We start from the raw sequence: 14,842 nt of genomic DNA on the forward strand, positions 1-14,842 counted from the left end.
CCACGAACAAAGGTAGGGCCTTTTCTGCTTCTTCACTTTCGGACGCCAGGGGTTTTTCCAAGTACCTTCTCAGCCTACTGGTAAATTATTTCTTCGTTATATCCGATAGTGACCGCGGCTCTAAGTTTCACTTTCGTTATAAAAGAATAAGTGTCATTGAAAAGAGGCGTGACCAACCAAAGTTCGTATTTAGTTCGCTATAGCCGACAATTCGCTATATCAGTGTTCCTTATAACGAGGTTCCACTGTAGCTGGGTGGCTGGATCTTTAGTTTCTCCGAAGACCTTTCAAAAGTAAGATCCATATTTCAAGCAGTCGCGGCTGTCCCGTGGTGGAGCGGGAAATTTAATTGCTGCAAAATCCACACTCGGCTGCGTGCAAGAATCGCAGACTGCAATTTTTGGCATAGAGCATTGCTTGGGGCGAAAGTCTTCATTCCGAGTCCCATTCTTCCTGGACGACTTTCCCCTGCGCGCGACCGCAGCAACACTCAATCTGGAACATCTCCCAGACCTCGGCAGGTGTCTTGTTGGGCATCATTTTGGCCACGGTCTTAACGGCGGCGTCCTTCAGGCTCTTGATGTTCAGGTAGTGAGACGCAGAAACGAGCTCGAACAGCATAGCCGGGTTTACCTCCAGAAACTCTTGATCCCACGGGTCGACATACGTGTCGTACGTTTTCGGCTTCTTCGGCGTCCAAATCCCTGCCGGTGGCTCTTCGACTATCGTCGGGTCATTCTTGTGGTAGGTGGACCAAATGATGACCTTTTCCAGCACTTCTGCGTTTACGTTTGGCAATGGCACGACGTCACCTTCGTTGATTCCCAGGACGTTCAGCATTCTCTTAAGGGTCAGTGATACCATCGCCACGTCGACATCGACCTCGAATACTTTTCCGTCGCAACTCTGGAGTTTTATCTTCGGGCCGTTTTCTGCGAGTAGACAAAAAGGGCACACAAGACGTTTGCTTTCAGGAGTCATTTAATATTCGCATGCTACTAGATTTTCCCGTACCAGGAGAAGTTTGCGTTGATAGCAAAAACAACCATTACTTTGTCATCTGAGATAAAGATTATGTAGTAATAGGAATAGAAGTTTTATTTTTCCTTTTTACTAGCCTAGCATTTTAACAATACGCTCCGCTAGACTAATCTTGCGGGAAAGAATTTATTTCTCATAGATAATTCAGTACAGTTGCGGAAGGAGGAATTGCTCTACCTAAAGCAAGCTACGACTTTGAGCCTTGGCGTCTATGAATAATCTGTTGCAAACAAAACACTGTGACGACGCGAACTCGACATAAACTCCTATTCAACGACAGAATTCTATAACTGAATCGCGAAATTAGTTTGTAATTTTCCATAGAATGATATTCTTACAGCCCGCTTAAATACTGTGGCATGCAAGATATAAGTGCGTAATTTTAAAGCGAAGCTTTTTACCTCGATCTACCCCACAAGGGTTCTTTCGTGACCGTTGGTTTCAACAGAAAACTCTTGCAAAAAAATAAAAGAAGTTACTGACACTACCAGTAATCGAACCTGGAATGATATAGAGAAACAGAGCGAGAGCCTGTTGTCTTACCAATTGAGCTACGAGCCCACGCGAAGAAGGCGTAGACAGACGGTGCACTCACCGAGCACATCTGCGGGTTTACCCCCTGCTTTCTCGCTGAATGCCATGTGACAGCGTCACGCGACCTCTCGTGCCGCTGTAGCGACATGATAGGTTGAGTCAGTGAAAATTAAAGGGCGGAAAAATAACGGAGTAAGAATTAAAGGAAGAATATATTAAACGAAAAATAAAGGTGGGAGGAAAAATTAAAGAAAATTTAATGGATTAGCCTACTGCCAGTCGTCTACAAGGTACTTTCGAAGGTAATATCTAACCGAATTTGTGCAACCTTAAATTTCGGTCAAGCTAATGAACAATCAGGGTTTCGTAAAGGCTATTCAACAATATACTATTATCACACGATCAATCAAGTCATAGAGAAATGCGCAGAGTATACTCCCCCCCCCCATATACAGCTTTCACAGATTATAAAAAAGCATTTGAGTCGATCAGGGCTTTAGCAGTCGTGCAGACATTGCGGATTCAGGGTGTAGACGAGAATTACGTAGGAATAATAAAGAGTATCTGCAATGGGTCCACAGTTACCATAGTCCTTCATTAAGAGAGCAGTAAAATACCTGTAAAGAAGGGCGTCAGACAAGGAGACACAATCTCTTCAATGTTATTCACAGCATGGTTACAAGAGGTATTCAGAGCATTGGATTGGGAACAGGTGGGCGTAACGGTTAATGAAGAATACCTCAGTAACCTCAAATTTGCTGATGATGTTGCCTTGCTAAGTAACTCGGGGGACGAATTGCAAAGTATGATTACCGCACTGGACAACCGGAGTAGGATCGTGGGTCTGAAAATTAAAATGCAGAAAAATAAAGTAATGCTCAATAGCTTTGGGACAGCACAGCAGTTAGGGATAGGGGGCGAGGTAGTGGAAGTGGTAAGCGAATATATCTACTCAAGTTGTGACCCCGGATCCCAATCATGAGGCAGAGATAATTAGAAGGATCAGAATGGGGTGGAGTGCATACGGCTGACATTCTCAGATAATGAATAGCAGCCTACCATTGTCCCTGAAGAAGAAAGTGTACGACAGCTGCATCTTACCGGTATTCACCTACGGGGCAGAAACTTGTAGGTTCACTAAGAGGTTTCAACTTAAACTGAGGACGACTCAGCGAGAAATGGAGCGGAAGATGATAGGTGTAACATAAGGGACAAGAAGAGAGCGGAGTGGGTCAGGGAACAAACGCGTGTTAAGTACATATTAGTGGAAATTAAGAATAAGAAATGGGGGCAGATGGGATCAAGAAGTCTTCGGGGATGAATTGTTCGCAGTTAGCACAAGGCCGGGATAACTGGATATCTCAGGGAGAGGCCATCGCCCTGCAGTCGACGTAGGCAGGCTGATAGGTATGGAAGCTTACTTCTCCTCCGTCTCTGCCGCCTATGTCATCGCCTCCATCGGTGGCGGCAGAGACGAAGGAGACGTGAGATCGTCTAACACCTGGTTTGAGATTCCTTTAATTCCATAAAAAAAGAGTTCCCACTCATGTGCTTCACCAGTACAACTCAGCCAACCACCATTCGTGGATCATGCATTGATTTAAGTTAGCAAAGCGTATCTCTGAATAATAAGGGGGGTGGTTAAGTGCATTTCACTTGTGTCTGGTTTCACTCTTTGTAGAGCCACATGTGTGAATTCAGGTGATGACGCATAGGTAATCGTTGTTGGTGCCTTTTACAGCTTCGCTTTCCAACCACTGTCACAGGGTAAATTGGCGAGCATTTTTTCACCCTGCTTTTTCCTTGCGATAAAAACTTCTGATTAATAAAATTTGCGCTAGACTTTGCAATCGCTAGTTCTGGGTTCACATTCATACCAACTAACAGAAAAAGAGGAGAAGAAAAAGATAAAGTGATGAAAATATTATGACGGCCACACCTTATGACGCCCACACTGGGCCTATTTTTGACGACCTTGGACGGTTGCCTGTACACAAACTGTACCAAACAGTATTCATGTCACGTTGTCACGCTGGTATAAAAAGAAATCATCGGTACCTACAGGCATTGGTGACCCTTACACCTATAAATAAAGAATACACCACACGAAATAAATATACCTGGCAAATACCTCGCACGCGTACCAACTACGGTTGCAAATGTTAATGCACATTCTTCCAAGCACGCTGTACTCGTTAAGAAAATAGTATTTTCAATGCAGCGTATGTCACCTTTTATGCACATCTGTTCGTCATCTTCGCTCATTTTTATGTACATCTTTTTTTGTGTGTGTATGTGTTGTCGTTTATTTTCTTTGTCACAGAACGCGTGGAGCCTAAACCATTCTCACTGTTTTAATATTGGTTTCTCTCGCTCAACATAGGGTGTAATAAGCTACCGCACACTGTTCTTCGCTCTGCGAATGTATCAGGGGTGTAGGCCTTGCTCAAGTCTGGAAAAAGACTCTTTGCCTGCACCCTGGCGTCACTGCTTCTTCTTTAAGTGTGTGGTGCTAAATAAACTTGAGAACCTTGAGAAGACAACTCGTGCAATGGGGCACTAGCACTTTCGCAATGCCATCAAAAAAGTGCCTAGGTGTACTCGCAATTTTCGCGCACGACGTTATGCCACAGGTGGCAATGCTGATCTTCGGGTAGTTGCTACTGCGGTTCTAGCTCTTAGCTCAATGAGTGCACCCCTGGAATTGAAGACAAGCCTCCAGTTGCCTAACGTCGGTGCAGCTTGGGACTCGACAGCGAACAAGCAGCAGACCGACACTGACTTCACACTTGGTACACGCGTACCCCAGTAGCGAGCAGAGACGCAGAGGACGTCTTAAGGTGGCGGAGAATACGGGGAGGTGGGTTCATCTTTCTTGCAGTCTTACCTAAAGCTACCTAAATACTTGTGTAGCTCTAAGACTACAGTTATTGTGTCGGCCTTCACTGATTACATGAAGACCATCACGTTATCCCAACGAATCTATTAGCACATCGTCGCATAAAGAAATGTATGGTTGAGAAAACAACCATAGCTACCTTCGGGAGGACTCTCCTCTATGCTGGTGGAAGCTTGAGCCAATGGAGGCAGCTCTTGAGATGGATGGTCTCCATTATGCTATCGTCCTCTGATTCGCAGTCATCCTCGCCAATGCCGGGGTGCCTCTCGTGGTCGCTGTGCTCCGACGACGCGGACCGAGGTCTCTTGATGCCTGCCATTAAGGAACCACGTCCTTCGAAGTTGCCTTGGTCGAGCACCGACTCCGGATCGCTAGCTGCGACCGCTTTCAGCCTGGCCCTTGTCGTCTTCAACGTTTGCTGCAAATATTTTGGCATCGGTCACTGGATTATGCACTGATCGGAAAGATTCTGAAAAAATTCGAAAATTTATGGGCAATACAGTGAACACTGGAAAACCTTCAGCTGGAACGTACGGAAACGAAGGACAGCCGAGAGAAACACGGATGCAATGCTGACTAAAAACTGAAGTTTACTGAAGAAAAACACACATGTATACAAAGAAACATTGAGCAACTTCGTGAAAATTTGGAACAATCAGTCCACTGGATACACCCGGAGCACGTCCTTTTCTTTGTCGGTTAATGTCACGGAAGCAGTGCGAACGCACGTGTCGCCCTTCTTGTCGATAGCAAGTGCTTCGTCCGATTATGTCGATTTCGTCGATACGTGCGGCGCATGTATACAACCACAGCAATGGAATGGAAGGTGGCAGGATGGCGTTGTCTTGAGTGATGCAGCGTGCTCTCGGGCTCTGTCCTTTAGGCCCCTTCCGGTTTGTCCAATATAAACTTTTCCACGTGATGAGGGGATGCTATAAATGAATTCGCTGTTGCAATCTGCGTTCCTGGTGCGATGGTTCTTATCACATTGATCCCCTTTGGGTTGGCCGTTTACTCGCCGGCACATTTTATAGGCCTCGTTGGGTGCACTGCACGCGACGAAAACACCTTGCCTGGCCGCAATCTTAAAGGGACCCTGCAACACTTGCCATCGACTACTAGTAATGTATTTTTGGATAAAGTCTATTGTCCCAGAAATCTCCTCCCGCAAGAATTACGAAAATCCGTTCACAATTAACGAAACTACGCGCGATGAGAAATCGCGCATAATCGTTCCCTCTCAACTCGACCGCGGACGACGCGACGAAAGCTGCGCGCTCTCTCCCGGAGAGGGGGGCGGCTCGCGACGTTCTCTTCGGCGGCCTTTGATATATCACATGCCGGGTAGTTTTCTCCTTTTCTCCGCAACGCGGAGGGGCCTATTTCCGGTCTGGTGCCACAAAAAAGCAGGCATGGGTGCCTGCTCGCAAGTGCGCGCTCGGGCTGGTAGGGTGTTTTTGAAGCAATAAACGTTTGTAGTCGAGTGGTTCCGTTGAAAAGGAAGTATTGAGCTCATCACTGAAACTCCGCGCGCACTCAAAACACAAAAGAAACGGCAAAACTGTGCCTACAGGTTCAGGCATAGAAGAGGTTTGTACACAGTGATGAGGACGACGGAAATGGGAAAATCTACCCGCGAAGTTGACCAGTGACAGCCGATCGGGCAGCCATGGCCTATGTGACGTCCCTTAGGCCATGCCAGGGGTTGCATAATGAGGACAACTGAAGAGAGAGCGGTTGGTTTTTCCGCGTCTTTCACATCTATTTGCGCCCTCACCGCTTCACGTGCACGTGTAATATTTGGCTCAGGTATTCCTGGCAGTGCAATCTAAACGTCGCGCAGGTTTACTTGCACTGCTCAAAGAGTGTTCCAGGGTCCCTTTAAGGTTGTGCGTGAGGCCATGCAAGAAAGGAATCACTGCATGTGTTTGTGGCCTTTTGTGCGTTCCACGCCTGGTGTCTGTAGCTTCTTTCCTTTCTACTAAAGCGCTAAGTTGGGCGAGTTGGTTACTGACTAAGGAATTCATCGTACTAGCGAACATTAAGACAGGGACAAAGCTGCAGAGAAGACGAAACACACGCTAGAACTTCAACTCAGTTTATGCCACATAAACAGGAAAACACCAATAAGTACATGAAATTTGAAGGGGTTATCGTAATGAAACACTATCGCTCATATCACAGGCCACGCGAAGGATGAAGGCTGTTTGCACGTGCGGTAAAACTTCCGCCGTGTGATATGGACCGGCGCTGTAACTTGCTGCTTTGCGTTGCCTTTGGCACATTTTTGAAATTCTCCCTCGACCACGAGTGGCCTAAGAGCCCCTCGAAACGCGCACACGTGTTCGTGAATGCGCGACAAAATGAATACAGCAAGCAGGGGAAAAGTTGCAAGGAAACACAAAAGAGGAAGGGTGGAACGTCCTGTAGTTTCACGAAGTTTTGGGGGAGCGATCAAAGGAACAAAAAGAGACGAACCCGGCCGGGGGACCCGTTCTGGGAACCGAGGGGTCTCGTGCGGGGAACTGGTTGCCCCCCTCGCATCCCCCCTTCCTTCTCCGTCCTTCCTTGGCTGGTTCTTGGTTCTGGGAACGGAAACTGATTGTGCCTTAGCGGCGACTCTCATACAGTTTGTCTTAGATGGACAAATCATTTTAAGTCCCTGGGCATGAAGCACTTAGTGTCGCTACAGCCACTTGCACCGAAGGTTACGTGTGTGGCTTTTAACACTTTTGGTAACTTCCAAACAGGCGGCACAAACTCTTTCATGGATTTAGTTGACACAATGGCGACATGCGACGGACAAAAATCGCGAAGGCTACCCGGCTTCTCGACGTATGGCCCGGGCATGCGCATTAATCGGATGCATGTATGCCACAAACTGGGTTCCTTCCCCGTACGGCGGCTGCTGTCAACATAAGCAGCTGTGAGCGGCTGCTGCGAGCAGAAAAAAAAGCTGCGTCCCTGAATACACCGATTTGATTGTTTGTAGGGTGCGATACTTATGTAGTGCAGGCGGGGAACCTCTTCCCCTTTCACACTCTGTTTGTAGGGTTTAACGCTCCGACGGAAGGCTCCGGATTAATTTCGACCACATGGGGGTCTTCAACGTGCGTCGAAATCTCGTACACACGGGCGTTTTTCCTTTTCGCCTCCATCAGAAAAGCGGCCGCCGCGGCCGGGAATCGAACCCGTGACCTCGTGCTCAGCATGAATACACTTCGCAAATTTCTCAAACGCGTAAACATGGACGGCGGACTTTCTGTGAACAGGCTGTTATGTGTTTACTGCAAGTGTTAGTCCTAAATAAGCTCACAATGGAATAACTCTATCTACAGAAAAACTCGTAGCAACCGTCCCCCGGCCACTCAGCAAGACCCGAGCTAAAAATTAGGCGCAAAAAGCGTAGCACTAAAATCCTTTTTTTACGTCTTCTTGCTGTCGTTGGTTTGTGAGTACATTCCCTTACGAGGAGTAGTTACGGTAGGAAATCTTGCTCGCAGGTAAAGGTAAGCTTAACAACCGCGTGCGGATTTGCGGATTTCAAAAAAGGCGTTAACACACTTTGATTGCAAGGCAAACATACATCGATTAATTGTTGTGCGACACCGTACGCGAAAATAGCTGGTAAATCGTGCTTACCTTGGCTAGACGGCAATCGTGATAAAAACGCCGCTGCAACGCGCCGTCCAAGCAGAGGCTTCGTCCGCAAGACGACCGCGCGTTGAGGAGTCCGAAAACTTGTAACACCACAAGACAGGCAAAAGAAACGCAGAGAGGGCAGACAAAACGTGAAAGAGGGGTGCGCCACTCCCCGCAAGTACCGGGCACAAAGGAGGAGGTAGTGAGCCGCAGTGAGAGGCGCCGAGTTGCTCGCCCTCGCAAGCATAGCCGGCGTTGTTTATCTAAGGCCGATATTTTTTAGAAATAGAAAATTTTCAAAGCCTCCACAGCGATACCGTCGTAACAACGCTGGCAAAGTGCAAGTGTTTTCATACATATATGCACTCGTTGAATTAGATGTTTTTGCTTTGCCGATTACGTTGGAACACCGCCGCTTACATATTTGTACGCCGAGTTTCTCTCTAATACAGAGAGCTTATATGTATGCCTTCCTTAGACAGCGCAGTAAGTGAAAGTATCTCCCTCAGTTTCTTTTATTATAAGTAAACATCGAGGAGAAATTCTCAGTATGTTTATTCATTTGAGATGTATTTTATCCGGCACTTAAGATATGCTTTACGTGAACCTTACGATTCAGCAACTGAAGCAGTGCCTCTAGTGTACTCGAAATGTATTTCGGCATAGCTTTTTAATACATTTAAAATGTATTTTCAATAAATATTTTTACTGCATTGAGAGTGTATCTCTACCATGTTCGTTCCACAAACCTACAATGCATTTCAAATACATTTCGAATATATTCGGAGTATATTTCTATGCTTCAGCACACTTTTAAAGTATACTCATAGTGCTGCTCTAAATGTAGTTAGGTAAGCGGATTTTTCAAATATTTACAGTGCATTTGGACCTAGATCGTTCGGCGGGAAGAAATACATTTTCAATATATTCTGAATGTTTTAAGCGCACATTTATGAGGTTCAGTGCATTCCTAATCAATTTGTAGGGTACTTAAAAGCACTGTATTTTTTCCGCTTTTTAATAATGTATTTTCAATATTTACTAAAAATTAAGAAAATGGAACTTTTAATGCACTTGAAATACATGTACGAATACAAAGCATATTTGAAATGCAGTTCAAGCATACTCGTAGGTATTTCAAACGTATTACTTTTCGCTAAGGGCCCTTATCCTCCCTCTCCTACCCCTCCTCTTTCCTCAGTTACACTCAGCCTGACGTTTGAGCCGACAGTAGACTTTCGATTTATCGATTGTAGGGTTTAACGCGCGATGAAACGCGCTGTAGTGGAGGGCTCCGGATTAAATTTGACCACCTGGGATCTTTAACGTGCGCCGAAATCTCGTACACACGGGAATTTTTGCTTTTCGCCCCAGCAGAAAAGCGGCCGCCATGGCCGGGAATCGAACCCATGACCTCGTGCTCTGCAGCGCAACGCCTTAGCCACTGAGCCATCGCGGCGGGTGACAGTAGACCTTCACTTCCTGCCTAAGTTTTTAAACAAGCATATAGTCCCGCACAGAACCTGCGCTTCTTTTTTCTATCTTTCGAGTAAGGGAAAATCCATAGAAGTAGCTAAAAATTCCCCCGCATTTCCCCGAGGGGGAGAATGTGAAAGTGCGAATGCACGGTTGTCGGCCCGCTTGCGGCGCTTGCGCTCGGCCCCCGCAGCCCACCGCCTCGCCGCCTTCTCTTCCATCTCTTCCATCGGGTTTGTAGTATCACGTGTACACCACGCAGTTATCAAGCCGCTATAACGCCGCTGAGTCGCCAACGCACGCCGCTGACGACGTAGTTTGAATGCGTTAAAGATATAAGGCGCGTCACTAACACTGATATCACCGTCGCGTCCGTGGCTTGGTCGGTAGAGCGTCGCGCTGCGGCCGCAAAGTCCTCGGATCGAAACCTGGCGCCGGATGCTGTTTCTTTTTTAAATATAGAGGAGTACTGCGAAAGCCGCCGCCGCCGCCGCCGGCGGTGGATGGTTTGGGGTCGCTTATAAAGTGCATTCGCACTTAAAAGCGTTTTAGTAACCACAAAGGTCCGCTAGGTCGGAAATGTTCGTGAAAAAATAGGAAGCGACCGGTGCAACAGTAGAGCGCATGTGGGAGAAACCTGATGGGGGGTGACGGAGGCGTAGGGGCAAACATTTTTGTGTTTAGGCAAGACGCGACCTCATGCCGGACCTTCCATCAGCGGTGTCGCTGGTAACCTCCACTGGTGTGTTGTTCACTTTATAGATGGCTTGTCGCTGACGATATTGAATATACTATTGAAGTGCATGGCCAACTGATAGCCTCCCAAGGGAATTGTACGGAAGTAATTCTTCGTAATGCTCTCGTAATTCGGAGACAGATTGATCACCTCGGCTGCGTAAAAGTGGCGGCACTCAAAATCATGAAGAAAGCGTTCAAATGCGCTAGATTCGCTACTTTGAAAAAAAAAGCTGTGATACATACGTTGCCTGTGTGAGAATATGTTTGTGGTAACGACATGGACAAGATTATTAAAGCGACAACTGAAAGCATGATATGACGTTGTAGGAAACAGCGCGTAACGTTCCTTTAAATATCCATGTTATAACACGCGTACGCGTTTCATCACACCCACGGAATACATTACTTCCAAATTCAGGACGCGCCCAGCACGTGATTTCGTACTATTAAGGTATTCACAATCGTCGTATGCATAGCTTGGATTCAACAACCTGCGTGCAACCTCGTAACGCTTGTATTATCCTCTGTGCATGTAAGGAGAGTTCTTATGGCCTGGGAGCCAGAAATATAGGGCTTCGCAACTTCCGTGGTTCCCACAACTTTTGATGAATAACTCACGTCGTTTCAGAGCATTCGCGTTTCATATAAATACACATTAGAGCGTAAAACCTCAGCAAAGCCTGTAGCTATCCTAAAATACATATTTCGAATCCTCGAAGGGTTCTTTTTTTGTCCAGGTACTCAACTCTATAGGAAATATGACTGAAATGAAGCGTCAAGGATGTTCCACTCACCAATGACGAAACATCGTGTTTTCGGCGAAGAGCTGGGTCACAAGACATTGTGGCACAGGGAAGTATGTAGTCATGCATAGCAGGGCTAAGGGGTATGTTGTTATTACGACGCAAATTTAGTAATATTTATTAACACAGCACATGTCTCAAATGAAAGGCTGATGTGAATCAGTAGCGCCACGTGTATCACGGGCATTTAGCTGTATGCTAGGAGCATATTCATGTGCTTGGTAGGCTGGGAAAAAGAAAATTAATGACTTCTTTACATGCTCATTGCCTTTTTTTGCTTTTATTCATGGGCATAACGCCTAAAGTAACCAGAGTGGCACGGTGCTTCTAAACACCACACGAATGCTAGTTAGATCAATTGCAACAGCTGCCTTTTTTTTTCGTTTATTTTAAAAGAATGCCCCGACGTCGCCTTTGCGGCGCTAACTTAATACCCTCGTGTGATGTAAATGTAGCATTTAGGTATACCTTTTTGTTTAAGCAAGCTTCGGTGCGAAAAAAATTTTTGAAGTTGAATTTAGCATCCCACACACTAACATTTCAGTTAAAGCAAGTCTCATGTCAGCAGCCCTACCTGCTTTATCGGAGCTTATAAACTAAAGGAGAGATTTTTCTGCCTATAATGGCCTTCATTAGCTGACTCACAGAAAGGGAGTTTCGCCGTACAGGTTACTGCCACCGCCAGGCCCTCGCGAAGCTACATACCATGCTACTCATGCCATAGAGTCCCCGCGCACAAGCGGCCCGTTCCCCCGCACCATTGTAATTCCCGCCCACCGCGACCCCTCCTTTCAGAGGTCGTCACGTACGCACGCGCACTTCTCTGTCCGGAGATCTTTTCTACATGGTTGGCCGCAGAGGAAACGAGTATTCCGCGGCCAGATGCTTGTCGTTCGTCTTCGGACCTTTGTTGGCCAAACAGGAAGGAAGTAATTCGTGCCCAGACTGTTGCCGTTCGTGTTCCGCCTTCCGGTGGCCAAATGGGAAACGATTAATACGTGGCCAGACGCTCTTTGTTCGTCATCAGACGTATGGTGGCCATGGAGAAAGCGTGTACTCCGTGGGCAGATGCTCGCCGTTCATCTGGGGACCTAAAGAAGCCAAACAGACAACGCGGCCCCCGTGGCCAGTCGCTTGCAGTTCGTCTTCCGACCTCAGCTGGCCAAAAAGGAAACACATAATCTTTGGCCGGACGCGTGCTGTTCGTCGTCGGACGTGTGGTGACCAATGAAAAAAACATGTTCTCTGTGGCCAGATGTTTGCCTTTGGTGTAAAGACCTCGGCTGGCCGAACAGACAACAAGTATTCCGTGACCAAATGCATGCCAAAGAACATAAGTTCTCTGGCAGTCCAAACTTTGCCAATGGCCAAACAGGCCAAGCACTGGCCAAAAATAAGCCAAAGGCTGGCCACGTTTTCTGTGCTGCCTGGGGGGCGTTGACTGCATTTTGATTAATCCTTTGATGCCCAAAATTTTAATTCTTTGCTTAGGACTGCGAAAACATTTTTATTATCTCTCCGAACATCAAAATATGATGCCAGAAAAAAGTTAGGTTTATTACGACGGACACAATGACGTGTAGCTTCCAAACTGCACAGCGCACTTGCTGCTTCATATGCAAGTCGAACAAGAATTCTGCCTTGATTAACATCTAATGCTCATTTTATGGTTCACGTTGAGACCATAAACATGAAGTATGCGTAGATTTATTCGCATCTTTCTAAGGTAAGAAACTGTGCGTTCAAAGAGCACTCCTCATATCTTATACACGCACTTTCTGATCGCTGGCATACCATCACAAAAATGATGGGCCTCAACCCGCAACCGTAACCAAGGTTATGATTTCCTGGATAATGTCAATACTGTCACGAAGCCAAAGACGACGCAGTTGTCTTGAAGGAAAAGCGAACTTGTGCTTCCCTAACAACTCAAAGAATAGAGACGCGGCGAAGCAGCGGGCAACAAAGTGACGTGCGCAGGCGAGTGTCGTAAATCGAATTCTGCGGTGACTGCTCTGCGGGCATTTATCTTTGGGCGCGAGTGTTTCTCGAACCGTCGAGTGCATCTAGAACACTGCGGATCAAAGAAGATTATTCTAGGCTGTTGACGATAGTTCGAAACGCTCTCCCTATCAAAAGAGATAACACGTGCGGCATAAAAATAAAAAAATGGCTTCACTTGGCGCACGGATAACACGGATAACACAGCCCAGCGCAGCCGGTCGGCAAAAACAAAGCATAAACAAACCCAATGCATGGTTCGCGGAAAAATAACATGGGAGCCCTTTGGGGCATAGAGTTTCATACTAATATATACTAGAGGCAAATCTGTCGCAGCGGTCGCGGGCGGCCGTTTGTGGCGCCATTGCCGCTAGCGACGTTCCTCGCCTACTTGGCTTAGCTGGTCATACGGCTTGTTTTTTGTCTCGAAGCCAAAATCAACATTTTTTTCTTGTTCATCGTACATAAAGCTTCTCAATAATTATTGGCATATCAATCCTTTTGGAGGTCCAATTTTGTAATAACAAAACAAATTTCATGTACCTTCTACAGTAATATTATTGCTTTTTTGCAGCCAGGGCGAACTTTTCAACCTGTTGATGAGCTATGACAAAGACAAGTGGAACGTGCTTGCCCGGTGCATGTCGGAACGCTCGCTGAAGCCCGGCTCCTCTAGACAGATATAAGAATGAAACTTTATGCTTTGGGGCTCCCATGTTATGTAGCCACCACTTTTGTTTTCGTTACCATGCAGTGCCTCATCTGCAGAGGTCGGTGGCAGCACGCACCGAGTCCACTCACTCAGACCCAACTGGACTCAAACTCATGCCTGAGTTTGAGTTATAGTGGGAGCTTGAGCCGAGTGAGCCCGAGTGAGTTTGAGCTCGACTGCGTTTAAATACGTCTAAGACCAAGTGAGTTCTGAGCCCATTCTGTTGTATCGCCTTGCATGGCCTGCTCGACTACGCCGGAGGCACCTAAACCACATCCGCCATGCCCGAACAACATTGATTTTTTTATTAGTACGTGATGAGTTTATACAATGCTTGTGTCAGCTGGCGCCATAAGGCGCTTGCCTAGCGCCATCTAGGTTACACAAAAACAACTGTTCAATACAACACATCCTGAGTTTTGAGTTCATTTTGAGTTCTGAGCACATTTCCAGTTTTGAGTCCATTTGGAGTTTTGAGTCCATGTTTAGTTCTTAGTACAATGAGTTCTGAGTCCATTTTGAGTACTGCGTACATATGAGTAGCCTAGGAGGCAGCTATGGTTGGCTGTTAAGTTTCATGCGTCACTTTGGGCTCGCAATTCAGGTTACCTGCGGATACGGCAGCATTCGCGATCTGCATGAGCGGTTGGGGTGGGGAGGAAGAGGGGGCGTGCGGAGTGTCTGATTTTCAAAAGTTTCTTGTTGAATTTTCATGACTCTAAGCACGTGCTCAACCACGTTTTAGCGGCTGGGTGTTTGATAAACGACTGGTGAGGTCATAAAAAAGGGTTATCTCACTTTTTCCTATAGGTGCATCTTCTAAGAAGGTGGGAGAGGGTGGTGGAGAAAGAGACGGTGCAGCTAGCTTGCTTGCTGGTTGCTCGCCTGCTTCTGTTAACGGTTTGATATGCTAGGGGTCAAAAAGGAAAAGCTGAGCGCCGGGGCGAAAAGGGGGCGGCAGCTGTCCCCTCCACTCTTTCAAATGAATTGCCAACT

General features: G+C 46.7%; 1 pseudogene across 1 annotated transcript; it reads right to left on the minus strand.

Annotated features, from left to right (window-relative positions):
* Nucleotides 1-332: 332 nt before the first annotated feature.
* Nucleotides 333-4,885, minus strand: LOC144137658 (uncharacterized; annotated as a pseudogene). Its single transcript, XR_013315703.1, has 2 exons — nt 4,614-4,885; nt 333-932 (listed from the first exon to the last, which is right to left on the minus strand). The product of XR_013315703.1 is annotated as an uncharacterized LOC144137658 (transcript).
* Nucleotides 4,886-14,842: the final 9,957 nt, after the last annotated feature.

This window comes from Haemaphysalis longicornis, unplaced genomic scaffold, assembly GCF_048455015.1.
Source record: "Haemaphysalis longicornis isolate Haplotype H1 unplaced genomic scaffold, Haemaphysalis longicornis Haplotype H1 scaffold_43, whole genome shotgun sequence".
NCBI classification, from domain to species: Eukaryota; Metazoa; Arthropoda; class Arachnida; order Ixodida; family Ixodidae; genus Haemaphysalis; species Haemaphysalis longicornis.